Below are 21,277 nucleotides of genomic sequence, written 5' to 3'. Positions count from 1 at the left end.
AAAGTTTTTCGGTACTACGCTTCCGATACCGTTTTTTTTCAACACACTTCTATTCTTCACATCTTTGAAAAATTCTCGATATTGATGCATCTGGGAGCAAAAATGTTACAGACCATTGCGTTAAGGGCACAATTTGCTACAACTTTTGTAGTAAAGGTTTTTCGGTACTACGCTTCCGATACCGTTTTTTCTTCAACACTCTTCTATTCTTCACATTTTTGAAAAATTCTCGATATTGATGCATCTGGGAGCAAAAATGTTACAGACCATTGCGTTAAGGGCACAATTTGCTACAACTTTTGTAGTAAAAGTTTTTCTGTACTATGCTTCCGTTACCGGTTTTTTTCAACACTCTTCTATTCTTCACATTTTTGGAAAATTCTCGATATTGATGCATCTGGGAGCAAAAATGTTATAGACCATTGCATTAAGGGCACAATTTGCTACAACTTTTGTAGTAAATGTTTTTCTGTACTACGCTTCCGATACCGTTTTTTTTCAACACTCTTCTATTCTTCACATCTTTGAAAAATTCTCGATATTGATGCATCTGGGAGCAAAAATGTTATAGACCATTGCGTTAAGGGCACAATTTGCTACAACTTTTGTAGTAAAAGTTTTTCTGTACTATGCTTCCGATACCGTTTTTTTTCAACACTCTTCTATTCTTCACATTTTTGGAAAATTCTCGATATTGATGCATCTGGGAGCAAAAATGTTACAGACCATTGCGTTAAGGGCACAATTTGCTACAACTTTTGTAGTAAAAGTTTTTCGGTACTACGCTTCCGATACCGTTTTTTTTCAACACACTTCTATTCTTCACATCTTTGAAAAATTCTCGATATTGATGCATCTGGGAGCAAAAATGTTACAGACCATTGCGTTAAGGGCACAATTTGCTACAACTTTTGTAGTAAAGGTTTTTCGGTACTACGCTTCCGATACCGTTTTTTCTTCAACACTCTTCTATTCTTCACATTTTTGAAAAATTCTCGATATTGATGCATCTGGGAGCAAAAATGTTACAGACCATTGCGTTAAGGGCACAATTTGCTACAACTTTTGTAGTAAAAGTTTTTCTGTACTATGCTTCCGTTACCGGTTTTTTTCAACACTCTTCTATTCTTCACATTTTTGGAAAATTCTCGATATTGATGCATCTGGGAGCAAAAATGTTATAGACCATTGCGTTAAGGGCACAATTTGCTACAACTTTTGTAGTAAAAGTTTTTCTGTACTATGCTTCCGATACCGTTTTTTTCAACACTCTTCTATTCTTCACATTTTTGGAAAATTCTCGATATTGATGCATCTGGGAGCAAAAATGTTACAGACCATTGCGTTAAGGGCACAATTTGCTACAACTTTTGTAGTAAAAGTTTTTCTGTACTATGCTTCCGTTACCGGTTTTTTTCAACACTCTTCTATTCTTCACATTTTTGGAAAATTCTCGATATTGATGCATCTGGGAGCAAAAATGTTACAGACCATTGCATTAAGGGCACAATTTGCTACAACTTTTGTAGTAAATGTTTTTCTGTACTACGCTTCCGATACCGTTTTTTTTCAACACTCTTCTATTCTTCACATCTTTGAAAAATTCTCGATATTGATGCATCTGGGAGCAAAAATGTTACAGACCATTGCGTTAAGGGCACAATTTGCTACAACTTTTGTAGTAAAAGTTTTTCTGTACTACGCTTCCGATACCGTTTTTTTTTCAACACTCTTCTATTCTTCACATTTTTGAAAAATTCTCGATATTAATAATAATAATAATAATAATAATAATAATGTTTATTAATCGGATAAGATATAATATATGTACAAATAGAAAAAATTATAAAAAGGCAGTTCCGATTAAAGAGGGTCATGTCAGGTCGACCAAGTGACCAAGGCCCCTTTGTCGCACTGTTTTTCAATGACCCTCAGCAAAATAATAAGACAAAAATTGAAAAATAAAATTTAAATGAAGTCAAGCCGATTATAAGCGCAAAAAAAAAATTAACAAACTTAAAATACCCAATAAGAAGCATACTTACATATAACAAGCATACATATATAAATCTCAATCTCTGTCAGCCCCCAATCCTCCCCCCGGCTATGAAACCATTTCAAAATAAACAAAGAAGAAGAGTGCTCAGTCAACTTGCCGCTCACTTAAATAAGCCCTAACCCTTGCCTTAAAGGAAATCAGAGAAAGACTCTTGAAGGAATCAGGCAGCCAATTGTATAAGTTAGGCATACAATACGTAAAGCTGCGTTTGAAAATTTCTAAGCGGTGGTGAGGTATCGTTAGCGTATGCTTATGCCTAATATTAATATTATGGATATCTGTGCGAAATCTAATTTTATCATAGAGGTAAGGCGGATTTTTGTGTAAGATAATTTTGTGGTAGAGACATAAGCAGTGAAGAGTCCTTCGCCGTGTCATGCTCAACCAACCAGCCCATGCCAGCGTATGTGATATGCGCTCCCTTCTACGGATACCATATATAAATCGCAGACAAGAGTTTTGTAACTTTTGAATTTTAGCAATGTGAACGCTGTCAAGGCAGGAGTGATATATTACGTCACCGTAATTGAAGATGGACAACACCAAGGCATCACACAGATGCGTTCTAAGGTTCTGGTTCAAAATGTATCTGTTGTTGTAAAGCAACCTTAATGTAGAGTAAGCTCGCCGTAGAAGGGACCGAACATGCCCATCAAAGCGAATATTGATGCATCTGGGAGTAAAAATGTTACAGACTATTGCGTTAAGGGCACAATTTGCCACAACTTTTGTATTAAAAGTTTTTCTGTACTATGCACCGGATACCGTTTTTTTTCAACACTCTTCTATTTTTCACATTTTTGAAAAATTCTCGATATTGATGCATCTGGGAATAAAAATGTTACAGACCATTGCGTTAAGGGCACAATTTGCTACAACTTTTGTAATAAAAGTTTTTCTGTACTATGCTCCGGATACCGTTTTTTTTCAACATTCTTCTATTCTTCACATTTTTGAAAAATTCTCGATATTGATGCATCTGGGAGCAAAAATGTTACAAACCATTGCGTTAAGGGCACAATTTGCTACAATTTTTGTGGTAAAAGTTTTTCTGTACTATGCTTCCGATACCGTTTTTTTTCAACACTCTTCTATTCTTCACATTTTTGAAAAATTCTCGATATTGATGCATCTGGGAGCAAAAATGTTATAGACCATTGCGTTAAGGGCACAATTTGCTACAACTTTTGTAGTAAAAGTTTTTCTGTACTATGCTTCCGATACCGTTTTTTTTCAACACTCTTCTATTCTTCACATTTTTGGAAAATTCTCGATATTGATGCATCTGGGAGCAAAAATGTTACAAACTATTGCGTTAAGGGCACAATTTGCCACAACTTTTGTAATAAAAGTTTTTCTGTACTATGCTCCGGATACCGTTTTTTTTCAACACTCTTCTATTTTTCACATTTTTGAAAAATTCTCGATATTGATGCATCTGGGAATAAAAATGTTACAAACCATTGCGTTAAGGGCACAATTTGCTACAACTTTTGTAGTAAAAGTTTTTCGGTACTACGCTTCCGATACCGTTTTTTTTTCAACACTCTTCTATTCTTCACATTTTTGAAAAATTCTCGATATTGATGCATCTGGGAGCAAAAATGTTACAGACCATTGCGTTAAGGGCACAATTTGCTACAACTTGTGTAGTAAAAGTTTTTCTGTACTATGCTCCGGATACCGTTTTTTTTCAACACTCTTCTATTTTTCACATTTTTGAAAAATTCTCGATATTGATGCATCTGGGAATAAAAATGTTACAAACCATTGCGTTAAGGGCACAATTTGCTACAACTTTTGTAGTAAAGGTTTTTCGGTACTACGCTTCCGATACCGTTTTTTTTTCAACACTCTTCTATTTTTCACATTTTTGAAAAATTCTCGATATTGATGCATCTGGGAATAAAAATGTTACAAACCATTGCGTTAAGGGCACAATTTGCTACAACTTTTGTAGTAAAGGTTTTTCGGTACTACGCTTCCGATACCGTTTTTTTTTCAACACTCTTCTATTCTTCACATTTTTGAAAAATTCTCGATATTGATGCATCTGGGAGCAAAAATGTTACAGACCATTGCGTTAAGGGCACAATTTGCTACAACTTTTGTAGTAAAAGTTTTTCTGTACTATGCTTCCGATACCGTTTTTTTTCAACACTCTTCTATTCTTCACATTTTTGAAAAATTCTCGATATTGATGCATCTGGGAGCAAAAATGTTATAGACCATTGCGTTAAGGGCACAATTTGCTACAACTTTTGTAGTAAAAGTTTTTCTGTACTATGCTTCCGATACCGTTTTTTTTCAACACTCTTCTATTCTTCACATTTTTGGAAAATTCTCGATATTGATGCATCTGGGAGCAAAAATGTTACAGACCATTGCGTTAAGGGCACAATTTGCTACAACTTTTGTAGTAAAAGTTTTTCTGTACTATGCTTCCGATACCGTTTTTTTTCAACACTCTTCTATTCTTCACATTTTTGAAAAATTCTCGATATTGATGCATCTGGGAGCAAAAATGTTACAGACCATTGCGTTAAGGGCACAATTTGCTACAACTTTTGTAGTAAAAGTTTTTCTGTACTACGCTTCCGATACCGTTTTTTTTCAACACTCTTCTATTCTTCACATTTTTGAAAAATTCTCGATATTGATGCATCTGGGAGTAAAAATGTTACAGACTATTGCGTTAAGGGCACAATTTGCCACAACTTTTGTAATAAAAGTTATTCTGTACTATGCTCCGGATACCGTTTTCTTTCAACACTCTTCCATTTTTCACATTTTTGAAAAATTCTCGATATTGATGCATCTGGGAATAAAAATGTTACAGACCATTGCGTTAAGGGCACAATTTGCTACAACTTTTGTAATAAAAGTTTTTCTGTACTATGCTCCGGATACCGTTTTTTTTCAACATTCTTCTATTCTTCACATTTTTGAAAAATTCTCGATATTGATGCATCTGGGAGCAAAAATGTTACAAACCATTGCGTTAAGGGCACAATTTGCTACAACTTTTGTAGTAAAGGTTTTTCGGTACTACGCTTCCGATACCGTTTTTTTTTCAACACTCTTCTATTCTTCACATTTTTGAAAAATTCTCGATATTGATGCATCTGGGAGCAAAAATGTTACAGACCATTGCGTTAAGGGCACAATTTGCTACAACTTTTGTAGTAAAAGTTTTTCTGTACTATGCTTCCGATACCGTTTTTTTTCAACACTCTTCTATTCTTCACATTTTTGAAAAATTCTCGATATTGATGCATCTGGGAGCAAAAATGTTATAGACCATTGCGTTAAGGGCACAATTTGCTACAACTTTTGTAGTAAAAGTTTTTCTGTACTATGCTTCCGATACCGTTTTTTTTCAACACTCTTCTATTCTTCACATTTTTGGAAAATTCTCGATATTGATGCATCTGGGAGCAAAAATGTTACAGACCATTGCGTTAAGGGCACAATTTGCTACAACTTTTGTAGTAAATGTTTTTCTGTACTACGCTTCCGATACCGTTTTTTTTCAACACTCTTCTATTCTTCACATCTTTGAAAAATTCTCCATATTGATGCATCTGGGAGCAAAAATGTTATAGACCATTGCGTTAAGGGCACAATTTGCTACAACTTTTGTAGTAAAAGTTTTTCTGTACTATGCTTCCGATACCGTTTTTTTTCAACACTCTTCTATTCTTCACATTTTTGGAAAATTCTCGATATTGATGCATCTGGGAGCAAAAATGTTACAGACCATTGCGTTAAGGGCACAATTTGCTACAACTTTTGTAGTAAAGGTTTTTCGGTACTACGCTTCCGATACCGTTTTTTTTTCAACACTCTTCTATTCTTCACATTTTTGAAAAATTCTCGATATTGATGCATCTGGGAGCAAAAATGTTACAGACCATTGCGTTAAGGGCACAATTTGCTACAACTTTTGTAGTAAAAGTTTTTCTGTATTATGCTTCCGATACCGTTTTTTTTCAACACTCTTCTATTCTTCACATTTTTGAAAAATTCTCGATATTGATGCATCTGGGAGCAAAAATGTTATAGACCATTGCGTTAAGGGCACAATTTGCTACAACTTTTGTAGTAAAAGTTTTTCTGTACTATGCTTCCGATACCGTTTTTTTTCAACACTCTTCTATTCTTCACATTTTTGAAAAATTCTCGATATTGATGCATCTGGGAGCAAAAATGTTATAGACCATTGCGTTAAGGGCACAATTTGCTACAACTTTTGTAGTAAAAGTTTTTCTGTACTATGCTTCCGATTCCGTTTTTTTTCAACACTCTTCTATTCTTCATATTTTTGGAAAATTCTCGATATTGATGCATCTGGGAGCAAAAATGTTACAGACCATTGCGTTAAGGGCACAATTTGCTACAACTTTTGTAGTAAAAGTTTTTCTGTACTATGCTTCCGTTACCGGTTTTTTTCAACACTCTTCTATTCTTCACATTTTTGGAAGATTCTCGATATTGATGCATCTGGGAGCAAAAATGTTACAGACCATTGCATTAAGGGCACAATTTGCTACAACTTTTGTAGTAAATGTTTTTCTGTACTACGCTTCCGATACCGTTTTTTTTCAACACTCTTCTATTCTTCACATGTTTGAAAAATTCTCGATATTGATGCATCTGGGAGCAAAAATGTTATAGACCATTGCGTTAAGGGCACAATTTGCTACAACTTTTGTAGTAAAAGTTTTTCTGTACTATGCTTCCGATACCGTTTTTTTTCAACACTCTTCTATTCTTCACATTTTTGGAAAATTCTCGATATTGATGCATCTGGGAGCAAAAATGTTACAGACCATTGCGTTAAGGGCACAATTTGCTACAACTTTTGTAGTAAAAGTTTTTCTGTACTATGCTTCCGATACCGTTTTTTTTCAACACTCTTCTATTCTTCACATTTTTGAAAAATTCTCGATATTGATGCATCTGGGAGCAAAAATGTTACAGACCATTGCGTTAAGGGCACAATTTGCTACAACTTTTGTAGTAAAAGTTTTTCTGTACTACGCTTCCGATACCGTTTTTTTTCAACACTCTTCTATTCTTCACATTTTTGGAAAATTCTCGATATTGATGCATCTGGGAGCAAAAATGTTACAGACCATTGCGTTAAGGGCACAATTTGCTACAACTTTTGTAGTAAAGGTTTTTCGGTACTACGCTTCCGATACCGTTTTTTTTTCAACACTCTTCTATTCTTCACATTTTTGAAAAATTCTCGATATTGATGCATCTGGGAGCAAAAATGTTACAGACCATTGCGTTAAGGGCACAATTTGCTACAACTTTTGTAGTAAAGGTTTTTCGGTACTACGCTTCCGATACCGTTTTTTTTTCAACACTCTTCTATTCTTCACATTTTTGAAAAATTCTCGATATTGATGCATCTGGGAGCAAAAATGTTACAGACCATTGCGTTAAGGGCACAATTTGCTACAACTTTTGTAGTAAAAGTTTTTCTGTACTATGCTTCCGATACCGTTTTTTTTCAACACTCTTCTATTCTTCACATTTTTGAAAAATTCTCGATATTGATGCATCTGGGAGCAAAAATGTTATAGACCATTGCGTTAAGGGCACAATTTGCTACAACTTTTGTAGTAAAAGTTTTTCTGTACTATGCTTCCGATACCGTTTTTTTTCAACACTCTTCTATTCTTCACATTTTTGAAAAATTCTCGATATTGATGCATCTGGGAGCAAAAATGTTATAGACCATTGCGTTAAGGGCACAATTTGCTACAACTTTTGTAGTAAAAGTTTTTCTGTACTATGCTTCCGATTCCGTTTTTTTTCAACACTCTTCTATTCTTCACATTTTTGGAAAATTCTCGATATTGATGCATCTAGGAGCAAAAATGTTACAGACCATTGCGTTAAGGGCACAATTTGCTACAACTTTTGTAGTAAAAGTTTTTCTGTACTATGCTTCCGTTACCGGTTTTTTTCAACACTCTTCTATTCTTCACATTTTTGGAAGATTCTCGATATTGATGCATCTGGGAGCAAAAATGTTACAGACCATTGCATTAAGGGCACAATTTGCTACAACTTTTGTAGTAAATGTTTTTCTGTACTACGCTTCCGATACCGTTTTTTTTCAACACTCTTCTATTCTTCACATGTTTGAAAAATTCTCGATATTGATGCATCTGGGAGCAAAAATGTTATAGACCATTGCGTTAAGGGCACAATTTGCTACAACTTTTGTAGTAAAAGTTTTTCTGTACTATGCTTCCGATACCGTTTTTTTTCAACACTCTTCTATTCTTCACATTTTTGGAAAATTCTCGATATTGATGCATCTGGGAGCAAAAATGTTACAGACCATTGCGTTAAGGGCACAATTTGCTACAACTTTTGTTGTAAAAGTTTTTCTGTACTATGCTTCCGATACCGTTTTTTTTCAACACTCTTCTATTCTTCACATTTTTGAAAAATTCTCGATATTGATGCATCTGGGAGCAAAAATGTTACAGACCATTGCGTTAAGGGCACAATTTGCTACAACTTTTGTAGTAAAAGTTTTTCTGTACTATGCTTCCGTTACCGGTTTTTTTCAACACTCTTCTATTCTTCACATTTTTGGAAGATTCTCGATATTGATGCATCTGGGAGCAAAAATGTTACAGACCATTGCATTAAGGGCACAATTTGCTACAACTTTTGTAGTAAATGTTTTTCTGTACTACGCTTCCGATACCGTTTTTTTTCAACACTCTTCTATTCTTCACATGTTTGAAAAATTCTCGATATTGATGCATCTGGGAGCAAAAATGTTATAGACCATTGCGTTAAGGGCACAATTTGCTACAACTTTTGTAGTAAAGGTTTTTCGGTACTACGCTTCCGATACCGTTTTTTTTTCAACACTCTTCTATTCTTCACATTTTTGAAAAATTCTCGATATTGATGCATCTGGGAGCAAAAATGTTACAGACCATTGCGTTAAGGGCACAATTTGCTACAACTTTTGTAGTAAAAGTTTTTCTGTACTATGCTTCCGATACCGTTTTTTTTCAACACTCTTCTATTCTTCACATTTTTGAAAAATTCTCGATATTGATGCATCTGGGAGCAAAAATGTTATAGACCATTGCGTTAAGGGCACAATTTGCTACAACTTTTGTAGTAAAAGTTTTTCTGTACTATGCTTCCGATACCGTTTTTTTTCAACACTCTTCTATTCTTCACATTTTTGGAAAATTCTCGATATTGATGCATCTGGGAGCAAAAATGTTACAGACCATTGCGTTAAGGGCACAATTTGCTACAACTTTTGTAGTAAAAGTTTTTCTGTACTATGCTTCCGATACCGTTTTTTTTCAACACTCTTCTATTCTTCACATTTTTGAAAAATTCTCGATATTGATGCATCTGGGAGCAAAAATGTTACAGACCATTGCGTTAAGGGCACAATTTGCTACAACTTTTGTAGTAAAAGTTTTTCTGTACTACGCTTCCGATACCGTTTTTTTTCAACACTCTTCTATTCTTCACATTTTTGAAAAATTCTCGATATTGATGCATCTGGGAGTAAAAATGTTACAGACTATTGCGTTAAGGGCACAATTTGCCACAACTTTTGTAATAAAAGTTTTTCTGTACTATGCTCCGGATACCGTTTTCTTTCAACACTCTTCCATTTTTCACATTTTTGAAAAATTCTCGATATTGATGCATCTGGGAATAAAAATGTTACAGACCATTGCGTTAAGGGCACAATTTGCTACAACTTTTGTAATAAAAGTTTTTCTGTACTATGCTCCGGATACCGTTTTTTTTCAACATTCTTCTATTCTTCACATTTTTGAAAAATTCTCGATATTGATGCATCTGGGAGCAAAAATGTTACAAACCATTGCGTTAAGGGCACAATTTGCTACAACTTTTGTAGTAAAGGTTTTTCGGTACTACGCTTCCGATACCGTTTTTTTTTCAACACTCTTCTATTCTTCACATTTTTGAAAAATTCTCGATATTGATGCATCTGGGAGCAAAAATGTTACAGACCATTGCGTTAAGGGCACAATTTGCTACAACTTTTGTAGTAAAAGTTTTTCTGTACTATGCTTCCGATACCGTTTTTTTTCAACACTCTTCTATTCTTCACATTTTTGAAAAATTCTCGATATTGATGCATCTGGGAGCAAAAATGTTATAGACCATTGCGTTAAGGGCACAATTTGCTACAACTTTTGTAGTAAAAGTTTTTCTGTACTATGCTTCCGATACCGTTTTTTTTCAACACTCTTCTATTCTTCACATTTTTGGAAAATTCTCGATATTGATGCATCTGGGAGCAAAAATGTTACAGACCATTGCGTTAAGGGCACAATTTGCTACAACTTTTGTAGTAAATGTTTTTCTGTACTACGCTTCCGATACCGTTTTTTTTCAACACTCTTCTATTCTTCACATCTTTGAAAAATTCTCCATATTGATGCATCTGGGAGCAAAAATGTTATAGACCATTGCGTTAAGGGCACAATTTGCTACAACTTTTGTAGTAAAAGTTTTTCTGTACTATGCTTCCGATACCGTTTTTTTTCAACACTCTTCTATTCTTCACATTTTTGGAAAATTCTCGATATTGATGCATCTGGGAGCAAAAATGTTACAGACCATTGCGTTAAGGGCACAATTTGCTACAACTTTTGTAGTAAAGGTTTTTCGGTACTACGCTTCCGATACCGTTTTTTTTTCAACACTCTTCTATTCTTCACATTTTTGAAAAATTCTCGATATTGATGCATCTGGGAGCAAAAATGTTACAGACCATTGCGTTAAGGGCACAATTTGCTACAACTTTTGTAGTAAAAGTTTTTCTGTACTATGCTTCCGATACCGTTTTTTTTCAACACTCTTCTATTCTTCACATTTTTGAAAAATTCTCGATATTGATGCATCTGGGAGCAAAAATGTTATAGACCATTGCGTTAAGGGCACAATTTGCTACAACTTTTGTAGTAAAAGTTTTTCTGTACTATGCTTCCGATACCGTTTTTTTTCAACACTCTTCTATTCTTCACATTTTTGGAAAATTCTCGATATTGATGCATCTGGGAGCAAAAATGTTACAGACCATTGCGTTAAGGGCACAATTTGCTACAACTTTTGTAGTAAAAGTTTTTCTGTACTATGCTTCCGATACCGTTTTTTTTCAACACTCTTCTATTCTTCACATTTTTGAAAAATTCTCGATATTGATGCATCTGGGAGCAAAAATGTTACAGACCATTGCGTTAAGGGCACAATTTGCTACAACTTTTGTAGTAAAAGTTTTTCTGTACTACGCTTCCGATACCGTTTTTTTTCAACACTCTTCTATTCTTCACATTTTTGAAAAATTCTCGATATTGATGCATCTGGGAGTAAAAATGTTACAGACTATTGCGTTAAGGGCACAATTTGCCACAACTTTTGTAATAAAAGTTTTTCTGTACTATGCTCCGGATACCGTTTTCTTTCAACACTCTTCCATTTTTCACATTTTTGAAAAATTCTCGATATTGATGCATCTGGGAATAAAAATGTTACAGACCATTGCGTTAAGGGCACAATTTGCTACAACTTTTGTAATAAAAGTTTTTCTGTACTATGCTCCGGATACCGTTTTTTTTCAACATTCTTCTATTCTTCACATTTTTGAAAAATTCTCGATATTGATGCATCTGGGAGCAAAAATGTTACAAACCATTGCGTTAAGGGCACAATTTGCTACAACTTTTGTAGTAAAGGTTTTTCGGTACTACGCTTCCGATACCGTTTTTTTTTCAACACTCTTCTATTCTTCACATTTTTGAAAAATTCTCGATATTGATGCATCTGGGAGCAAAAATGTTACAGACCATTGCGTTAAGGGCACAATTTGCTACAACTTTTGTAGTAAAAGTTTTTCTGTACTATGCTTCCGATACCGTTTTTTTTCAACACTCTTCTATTCTTCACATTTTTGAAAAATTCTCGATATTGATGCATCTGGGAGCAAAAATGTTATAGACCATTGCGTTAAGGGCACAATTTGCTACAACTTTTGTAGTAAAAGTTTTTCTGTACTATGCTTCCGATACCGTTTTTTTTCAACACTCTTCTATTCTTCACATTTTTGGAAAATTCTCGATATTGATGCATCTGGGAGCAAAAATGTTACAGACCATTGCGTTAAGGGCACAATTTGCTACAACTTTTGTAGTAAATGTTTTTCTGTACTACGCTTCCGATACCGTTTTTTTTCAACACTCTTCTATTCTTCACATCTTTGAAAAATTCTCCATATTGATGCATCTGGGAGCAAAAATGTTATAGACCATTGCGTTAAGGGCACAATTTGCTACAACTTTTGTAGTAAAAGTTTTTCTGTACTATGCTTCCGATACCGTTTTTTTTCAACACTCTTCTATTCTTCACATTTTTGGAAAATTCTCGATATTGATGCATCTGGGAGCAAAAATGTTACAGACCATTGCGTTAAGGGCACAATTTGCTACAACTTTTGTAGTAAAGGTTTTTCGGTACTACGCTTCCGATACCGTTTTTTTTTCAACACTCTTCTATTCTTCACATTTTTGAAAAATTCTCGATATTGATGCATCTGGGAGCAAAAATGTTACAGACCATTGCGTTAAGGGCACAATTTGCTACAACTTTTGTAGTAAAAGTTTTTCTGTACTATGCTTCCGATACCGTTTTTTTTCAACACTCTTCTATTCTTCACATTTTTGAAAAATTCTCGATATTGATGCATCTGGGAGCAAAAATGTTATAGACCATTGCGTTAAGGGCACAATTTGCTACAACTTTTGTAGTAAAAGTTTTTCTGTACTATGCTTCCGATACCGTTTTTTTTCAACACTCTTCTATTCTTCACATTTTTGAAAAATTCTCGATATTGATGCATCTGGGAGCAAAAATGTTATAGACCATTGCGTTAAGGGCACAATTTGCTACAACTTTTGTAGTAAAAGTTTTTCTGTACTATGCTTCCGATTCCGTTTTTTTTCAACACTCTTCTATTCTTCACATTTTTGGAAAATTCTCGATATTGATGCATCTGGGAGCAAAAATGTTACAGACCATTGCGTTAAGGGCACAATTTGCTACAACTTTTGTAGTAAAAGTTTTTCTGTACTATGCTTCCGTTACCGGTTTTTTTCAACACTCTTCTATTCTTCACATTTTTGGAAGATTCTCGATATTGATGCATCTGGGAGCAAAAATGTTACAGACCATTGCATTAAGGGCACAATTTGCTACAACTTTTGTAGTAAATGTTTTTCTGTACTACGCTTCCGATACCGTTTTTTTTCAACACTCTTCTATTCTTCACATGTTTGAAAAATTCTCGATATTGATGCATCTGGGAGCAAAAATGTTATAGACCATTGCGTTAAGGGCACAATTTGCTACAACTTTTGTAGTAAAAGTTTTTCTGTACTATGCTTCCGATACCGTTTTTTTTCAACACTCTTCTATTCTTCACATTTTTGGAAAATTCTCGATATTGATGCATCTGGGAGCAAAAATGTTACAGACCATTGCGTTAAGGGCACAATTTGCTACAACTTTTGTAGTAAAAGTTTTTCTGTACTATGCTTCCGATACCGTTTTTTTTCAACACTCTTCTATTCTTCACATTTTTGAAAAATTCTCGATATTGATGCATCTGGGAGCAAAAATGTTACAGACCATTGCGTTAAGGGCACAATTTGCTACAACTTTTGTAGTAAAAGTTTTTCTGTACTACGCTTCCGATACCGTTTTTTTTCAACACTCTTCTATTCTTCACATTTTTGGAAAATTCTCGATATTGATGCATCTGGGAGCAAAAATGTTACAGACCATTGCGTTAAGGGCACAATTTGCTACAACTTTTGTAGTAAAGGTTTTTCGGTACTACGCTTCCGATACCGTTTTTTTTTCAACACTCTTCTATTCTTCACATTTTTGAAAAATTCTCGATATTGATGCATCTGGGAGCAAAAATGTTACAGACCATTGCGTTAAGGGCACAATTTGCTACAACTTTTGTAGTAAAGGTTTTTCGGTACTACGCTTCCGATACCGTTTTTTTTTCAACACTCTTCTATTCTTCACATTTTTGAAAAATTCTCGATATTGATGCATCTGGGAGCAAAAATGTTACAGACCATTGCGTTAAGGGCACAATTTGCTACAACTTTTGTAGTAAAAGTTTTTCTGTACTATGCTTCCGATACCGTTTTTTTTCAACACTCTTCTATTCTTCACATTTTTGAAAAATTCTCGATATTGATGCATCTGGGAGCAAAAATGTTATAGACCATTGCGTTAAGGGCACAATTTGCTACAACTTTTGTAGTAAAAGTTTTTCTGTACTATGCTTCCGATACCGTTTTTTTTCAACACTCTTCTATTCTTCACATTTTTGAAAAATTCTCGATATTGATGCATCTGGGAGCAAAAATGTTATAGACCATTGCGTTAAGGGCACAATTTGCTACAACTTTTGTAGTAAAAGTTTTTCTGTACTATGCTTCCGATTCCGTTTTTTTTCAACACTCTTCTATTCTTCACATTTTTGGAAAATTCTCGATATTGATGCATCTAGGAGCAAAAATGTTACAGACCATTGCGTTAAGGGCACAATTTGCTACAACTTTTGTAGTAAAAGTTTTTCTGTACTATGCTTCCGATACCGTTTTTTTTCAACACTCTTCTATTCTTCACATTTTTGAAAAATTCTCGATATTGATGCATCTGGGAGCAAAAATGTTACAGACCATTGCGTTAAGGGCACAATTTGCTACAACTTTTGTAGTAAAAGTTTTTCTGTACTACGCTTCCGATACCGTTTTTTTTCAACACTCTTCTATTCTTCACATTTTTGAAAAATTCTCGATATTGATGCATCTGGGAGTAAAAATGTTACAGACTATTGCGTTAAGGGCACAATTTGCCACAACTTTTGTAATAAAAGTTTTTCTGTACTATGCTCCGGATACCGTTTTCTTTCAACACTCTTCTATTTTTCACATTTTTGAAAAATTCTCGATATTGATGCATCTGGGAATAAAAATGTTACAGACCATTGCGTTAAGGGCACAATTTGCTACAACTTTTGTAATAAAAGTTTTTCTGTACTATGCTCCGGATACCGTTTTTTTTCAACATTCTTCTATTCTTCACATTTTTGAAAAATTCTCGATATTGATGCATCTGGGAGCAAAAATGTTACAAACCATTGCGTTAAGGGCACAATTTGCTACAACTTTTGTAGTAAAGGTTTTTCGGTACTACGCTTCCGATACCGTTTTTTTTTCAACACTCTTCTATTCTTCACATTTTTGAAAAATTCTCGATATTGATGCATCTGGGAGCAAAAATTTTACAGACCATTGCGTTAAGGGCACAATTTGCTACAATTTTTGTGGTAAAAGTTTTTCTGTACTATGCTTCCGATACCGTTTTTTTTCAACACTCTTCTATTCTTCACATTTTTGAAAAATTCTCGATATTGATGCATCTGGGAGCAAAAATGTTATAGACCATTGCGTTAAGGGCACAATTTGCTACAACTTTTGTAGTAAAAGTTTTTCTGTACTACGCTTCCGATACCGTTTTTTTTCAACACTCTTCTATTCTTCACATCTTTGAAAAATTCTCGATATTGATGCATCTGGGAGCAAAAATGTTACAGACCATTGCGTTAAGGGCACAATTTGCTACAACTTTTGTAGTAAAAGTTTTTCTGTACTACGCTTCCGATACCGTTTTTTTTCAACACTCTTCTATTCTTCACATTTTTGAAAAATTCTCGATATTGATGCATCTGGGAGCAAAAATGTTACAGACCATTGCGTTAAGGGCACAATTTGCCACATCTTTTGTAATAGAAGTTTTTCTGTACTATGCTTCCGATACCGTTTTTTTTCAACACTCTTCTATTCTTCACATTTTTGGAAAATTCTCGATATTGATGCATCTGGGAGCAAAAATGTTACAGACCATTGCGTTAAGGGCACAATTTGCTACAACTTGTGTAGTAAAAGTTTTTCTGTACTATGCTCCGGATACCGTTTTTTTTCAACACTCTTCTATTTTTCACATTTTTGAAAAATTCTCGATATTGATGCATCTGGGAATAAAAATGTTACAAACCATTGCGTTAAGGGCACAATTTGCTACAACTTGTGTAGTAAAAGTTTTTCTGTACTATGCTCCGGATACCGTTTTTTTTCAACACTCTTCTATTTTTCACATTTTTGAAAAATTCTCGATATTGATGCATCTGGGAATAAAAATGTTACAAACCATTGCGTTAAGGGCACAATTTGCTACAACTTGTGTAGTAAAAGTTTTTCTGTACTATGCTTCCGATACCGTTTTTTTTCAACACTCTTCTATTCTTCACATTTTTGGAAAATTCTCGATATTGATGCATCTGGGAGCAAAAATGTTACAGACCATTGCGTTAAGGGCACAATTTGCTACAACTTTTGTAGTAAAAGTTTTTCTGTACTATGCTTCCGATACCGTTTTTTTTCAACACTCTTCTATTCTTCACATTTTTGAAAAATTCTCGATATTGATGCATCTGGGAGCAAAAATGTTACAGACCATTGCGTTAAGGGCACAATTTGCTACAACTTTTGTAGTAAAAGTTTTTCTGTACTACGCTTCCGATACCGTTTTTTTTCAACACTCTTCTATTCTTCACATTTTTGAAAAATTCTCGATATTGATGCATCTGGGAGTAAAAATGTTACAGACTATTGCGTTAAGGGCACAATTTGCCACAACTTTTGTAATAAAAGTTTTTCTGTACTATGCTCCGGATACCGTTTTCTTTCAACACTCTTCTATTTTTCACATTTTTGAAAAATTCTCGATATTGATGCATCTGGGAATAAAAATGTTACAGACCATTGCGTTAAGGGCACAATTTGCTACAACTTTTGTAATAAAAGTTTTTCTGTACTATGCTCCGGATACCGTTTTTTTTCAACATTCTTCTATTCTTCACATTTTTGAAAAATTCTCGATATTGATGCATCTGGGAGCAAAAATGTTACAAACCATTGCGTTAAGGGCACAATTTGCTACAACTTTTGTAGTAAAGGTTTTTCGGTACTACGCTTCCGATACCGTTTTTTTTCAACACTCTTCTATTCTTCACATTTTTGAAAAATTCTCGATATTGATGCATCTGGGAGCAAAAATTTTACAGACCATTGCGTTAAGGGCACAATTTGCTACAATTTTTGTGGTAAAAGTTTTTCTGTACTATGCTTCCGATACCGTTTTTTTTCAACACTCTTCTATTCTTCACATTTTTGAAAAATTCTCGATATTGATGCATCTGGGAGCAAAAATGTTATAGACCATTGCGTTAAGGGCACAATTTGCTACAACTTTTGTAGTAAAAGTTTTTCTGTACTACGCTTCCGATACCGTTTTTTTTCAACACTCTTCTATTCTTCACATCTTTGAAAAATTCTCGATATTGATGCATCTGGGAGCAAAAATGTTACAGACCATTGCGTTAAGGGCACAATTTGCTACAACTTTTGTAGTAAAAGTTTTTCTGTACTACGCTTCCGATACCGTTTTTTTTCAACACTCTTCTATTCTTCACATTTTTGAAAAATTCTCGATATTGATGCATCTGGGAGCAAAAATGTTACAGACCATTGCGTTAAGGGCACAATTTGCCACATCTTTTGTAATAGAAGTTTTTCTGTACTATGCTTCCGATACCGTTTTTTTTCAACACTCTTCTATTCTTCACATTTTTGGAAAATTCTCGATATTGATGCATCTGGGAGCAAAAATGTTACAGACCATTGCGTTAAGGGCACAATTTGCTACAACTTGTGTAGTAAAAGTTTTTCTGTACTATGCTCCGGATACCGTTTTTTTTCAACACTCTTCTATTTTTCACATTTTTGAAAAATTCTCGATATTGATGCATCTGGGAATAAAAATGTTACAAACCATTGCGTTAAGGGCACAATTTGCTACAACTTGTGTAGTAAAAGTTTTTCTGTACTATGCTCCGGATACCGTTTTTTTTCAACACTCTTCTATTTTTCACATTTTTGAAAAATTCTCGATATTGATGCATCTGGGAATAAAAATGTTACAAACCATTGCGTTAAGGGCACAATTTGCTACAACTTGTGTAGTAAAAGTTTTTCTGTACTATGCTTCCGATACCGTTTTTTTTCAACACTCTTCTATTCTTCACATTTTTGGAAAATTCTCGATATTGATGCATCTGGGAGCAAAAATGTTACAGACCATTGCGTTAAGGGCACAATTTGCTACAACTTTTGTAGTAAAAGTTTTTCTGTACTATGCTTCCGATACCGTTTTTTTTCAACACTCTTCTATTCTTCACATTTTTGGAAAATTCTCGATATTGATGCATCTGGGAGCAAAAATGTTACAGACCATTGCGTTAAGGGCACAATTTGCTACAACTTGTGTAGTAAAAGTTTTTCTGTACTATGCTCCGGATACCGTTTTTTTTCAACACTCTTCTATTTTTCACATTTTTGAAAAATTCTCGATGTTGATGCATCTGGGAATAAAAATGTTACAAACCATTGCGTTAAGGGCACAATTTGCTACAACTTGTGTAGTAAAAGTTTTTCTGTACTATGCTCCGGATACCGTTTTTTTTCAACACTCTTCTATTTTTCACATTTTTGAAAAATTCTCGATATTGATGCATCTGGGAATAAAAATGTTACAAACCATTGCGTTAAGGGCACAATTTGCCACAACTTTTGTAGTAAAAGTTTTTCTGTACTATGCTCCGGATACCGTTTTTTTTCAACACTCTTCTATTTTTCACATTTTTGAAAAATTCTCGATATTGATGCATCTGGGAATAAAAATGTTACAAACCATTGCGTTAAGGGCACAATTTGCTACAACTTTTGTAGTAAAAGTTTTTCGGTACTACGCTTCCGATACCGTTTTTTTTTCAACACTCTTCTATTCTTCACATTTTTGAAAAATTCTCGATATTGATGCATCTGGGAGCAAAAATGTTACAGACCATTGCGTTAAGGGCACAATTTGCTACAACTTTTGTAGTAAAAGTTTTTCTGTACTATGCTTCCGATACCGTTTTTTTTCAACACTCTTCTATTCTTCACATTTTTGAAAAATTCTCGATATTGATGCATCTGGGAGCAAAAATGTTACAGACCATTGCGTTAAGGGCACAATTTGCTACAACTTTTGTAGTAAAAGTTTTTCTGTACTATGCTTCCGATACCGTTTTTTTTCAACACTCTTCTATTCTTCACATTTTTGGAAAATTCTCGATATTGATGCATCTGGGAGCAAAAATGTTAGAGACCATTGCATTAAGGGCACAATTTGCCACAACTTTTGTAATAAAAGTTTTTCTGTACTATGCTCCGGATACCGTTTTTTTTCAACACTCTTCTATTTTTCACATTTTTGAAAAATTCTCGATATTGATGCATCTGGGAATAAAAATGTTACAAACCATTGCGTTAAGGGCACAATTTGCTACAACTTGTGTAGTAAAAGTTTTTCTGTACTATGCTTCCGATACCGTTTTTTTTCAACACTCTTCTATTCTTCACATTTTTGGAAAATTCTCGATATTGATGCATCTGGGAGCAAAAATGTTACAGACTATTGCGTTAAGGGCACAATTTGCCACAACTTTTGTAATAAAAGTTTTTCTGTACTATGCTCCGGATACCGTTTTTTTTCAACACTCTTCTATTTTTCACATTTTTGAAAAATTCTCGATATTGATGCATCTGGGAATAAAAATGTTACAAACCATTGCGTTAAGGGCACAATTTGCCACAACTTTTGTAGTAAAAGTTTTTCTGTACTATGCTCCGGATACCGTTTTTTTTCAACACTCTTCTATTTTTCACATTTTTGAAAAATTCTCGATATTGATGCATCTGGGAATAAAAATGTTACAAACCATTGCGTTAAGGGCACAATTTGCTACAACTTTTGTAGTAAAAGTTTTTCGGTACTACGCTTCCGATACCGGTTTTTTTTCAACACTCTTCTATTCTTCACATTTTTGAAAAATTCTCGATATTGATGCATCTGGGAATAAAAATGTTACAAACCATTGCGTTAAGGGCACAATTTGCCACAACTTTTGTAGTAAAAGTTTTTCTGTACTATGCTCCGGATACCGTTTTTTTTCAACACTCTTCTATTTTTCACATTTTTGAAAAATTCTCGATATTGATGCATCTGGGAATAAAAATGTTACAAACCATTGCGTTAAGGGCACAATTTGCTACAACTTTTGTAGTAAAAGTTTTTCGGTACTACGCTTCCGATACCGGTTTTTTTTCAACACTCTTCTATTCTTCACATTTTTGAAAAATTCTCGATATTGATGCATCTGGGAGCAAAAATGTTACAGACCATTGCGTTAAGGGCACAATTTGCTACAACTTGTGTAGTAAAAGTTTTTCTGTACTATGCTCCGGATACCGTTTTTTTTCAACACTCTTCTATTTTTCACATTTTTGAAAAATTCTCGATATTGATGCATCTGGGAATAAAAATGTTACAAACCATTGCGTTAAGGGCACAATTTGCTACAACTTTTGTAGTAAAAGTTTTTCGGTACTACGCTTCCGATACCGTTTTTTTTTCAACACTCTTCTATTCTTCACATTTTTGAAAAATTCTCGATATTGATGCATCTGGGAGCAAAAATGTTACAGACCATTGCGTTAAGGGCACAATTTGCTACAACTTTTGTAGTAAAAGTTTTTCTGTACTACGCTTCCGATACCGTTTTTTTTCAACACTCTTCTATTTTTCACATTTTTGAAATATTCTCGATATTGATGCATCTGGGAGCAAAAATGTTACAGACCATTGCGTTAAGGGCACAATTTGCTACAACTTGTGTAGTAAAAGTTTTTCTGTACTATGCTCCGGATACCGTTTTTTTTCAACACTCTTCTATTTTTCACATTTTTGAAAAATTCTCGATATTGATGCATCTGGGAGCAAAAATGTTACAGACCATTGCGTTAAGGGCACAATTTGCTACAACTTTTCTAGTAAAAGTTTTTCTGTACTATGCTTCCGATACCGTTTTTTTTCAACACTCTTCTATTCTTCACATTTTTGAAAAATTCTCGATATTGATGCATCTGGGAGCAAAAA

The sequence above is a fragment of the Onthophagus taurus genome, chromosome 8, assembly GCF_036711975.1.
Source record: "Onthophagus taurus isolate NC chromosome 8, IU_Otau_3.0, whole genome shotgun sequence".
Classification (NCBI taxonomy): domain Eukaryota; kingdom Metazoa; phylum Arthropoda; class Insecta; order Coleoptera; family Scarabaeidae; genus Onthophagus; species Onthophagus taurus.
Note: the sequence above shows the minus strand (reverse complement) of the source record.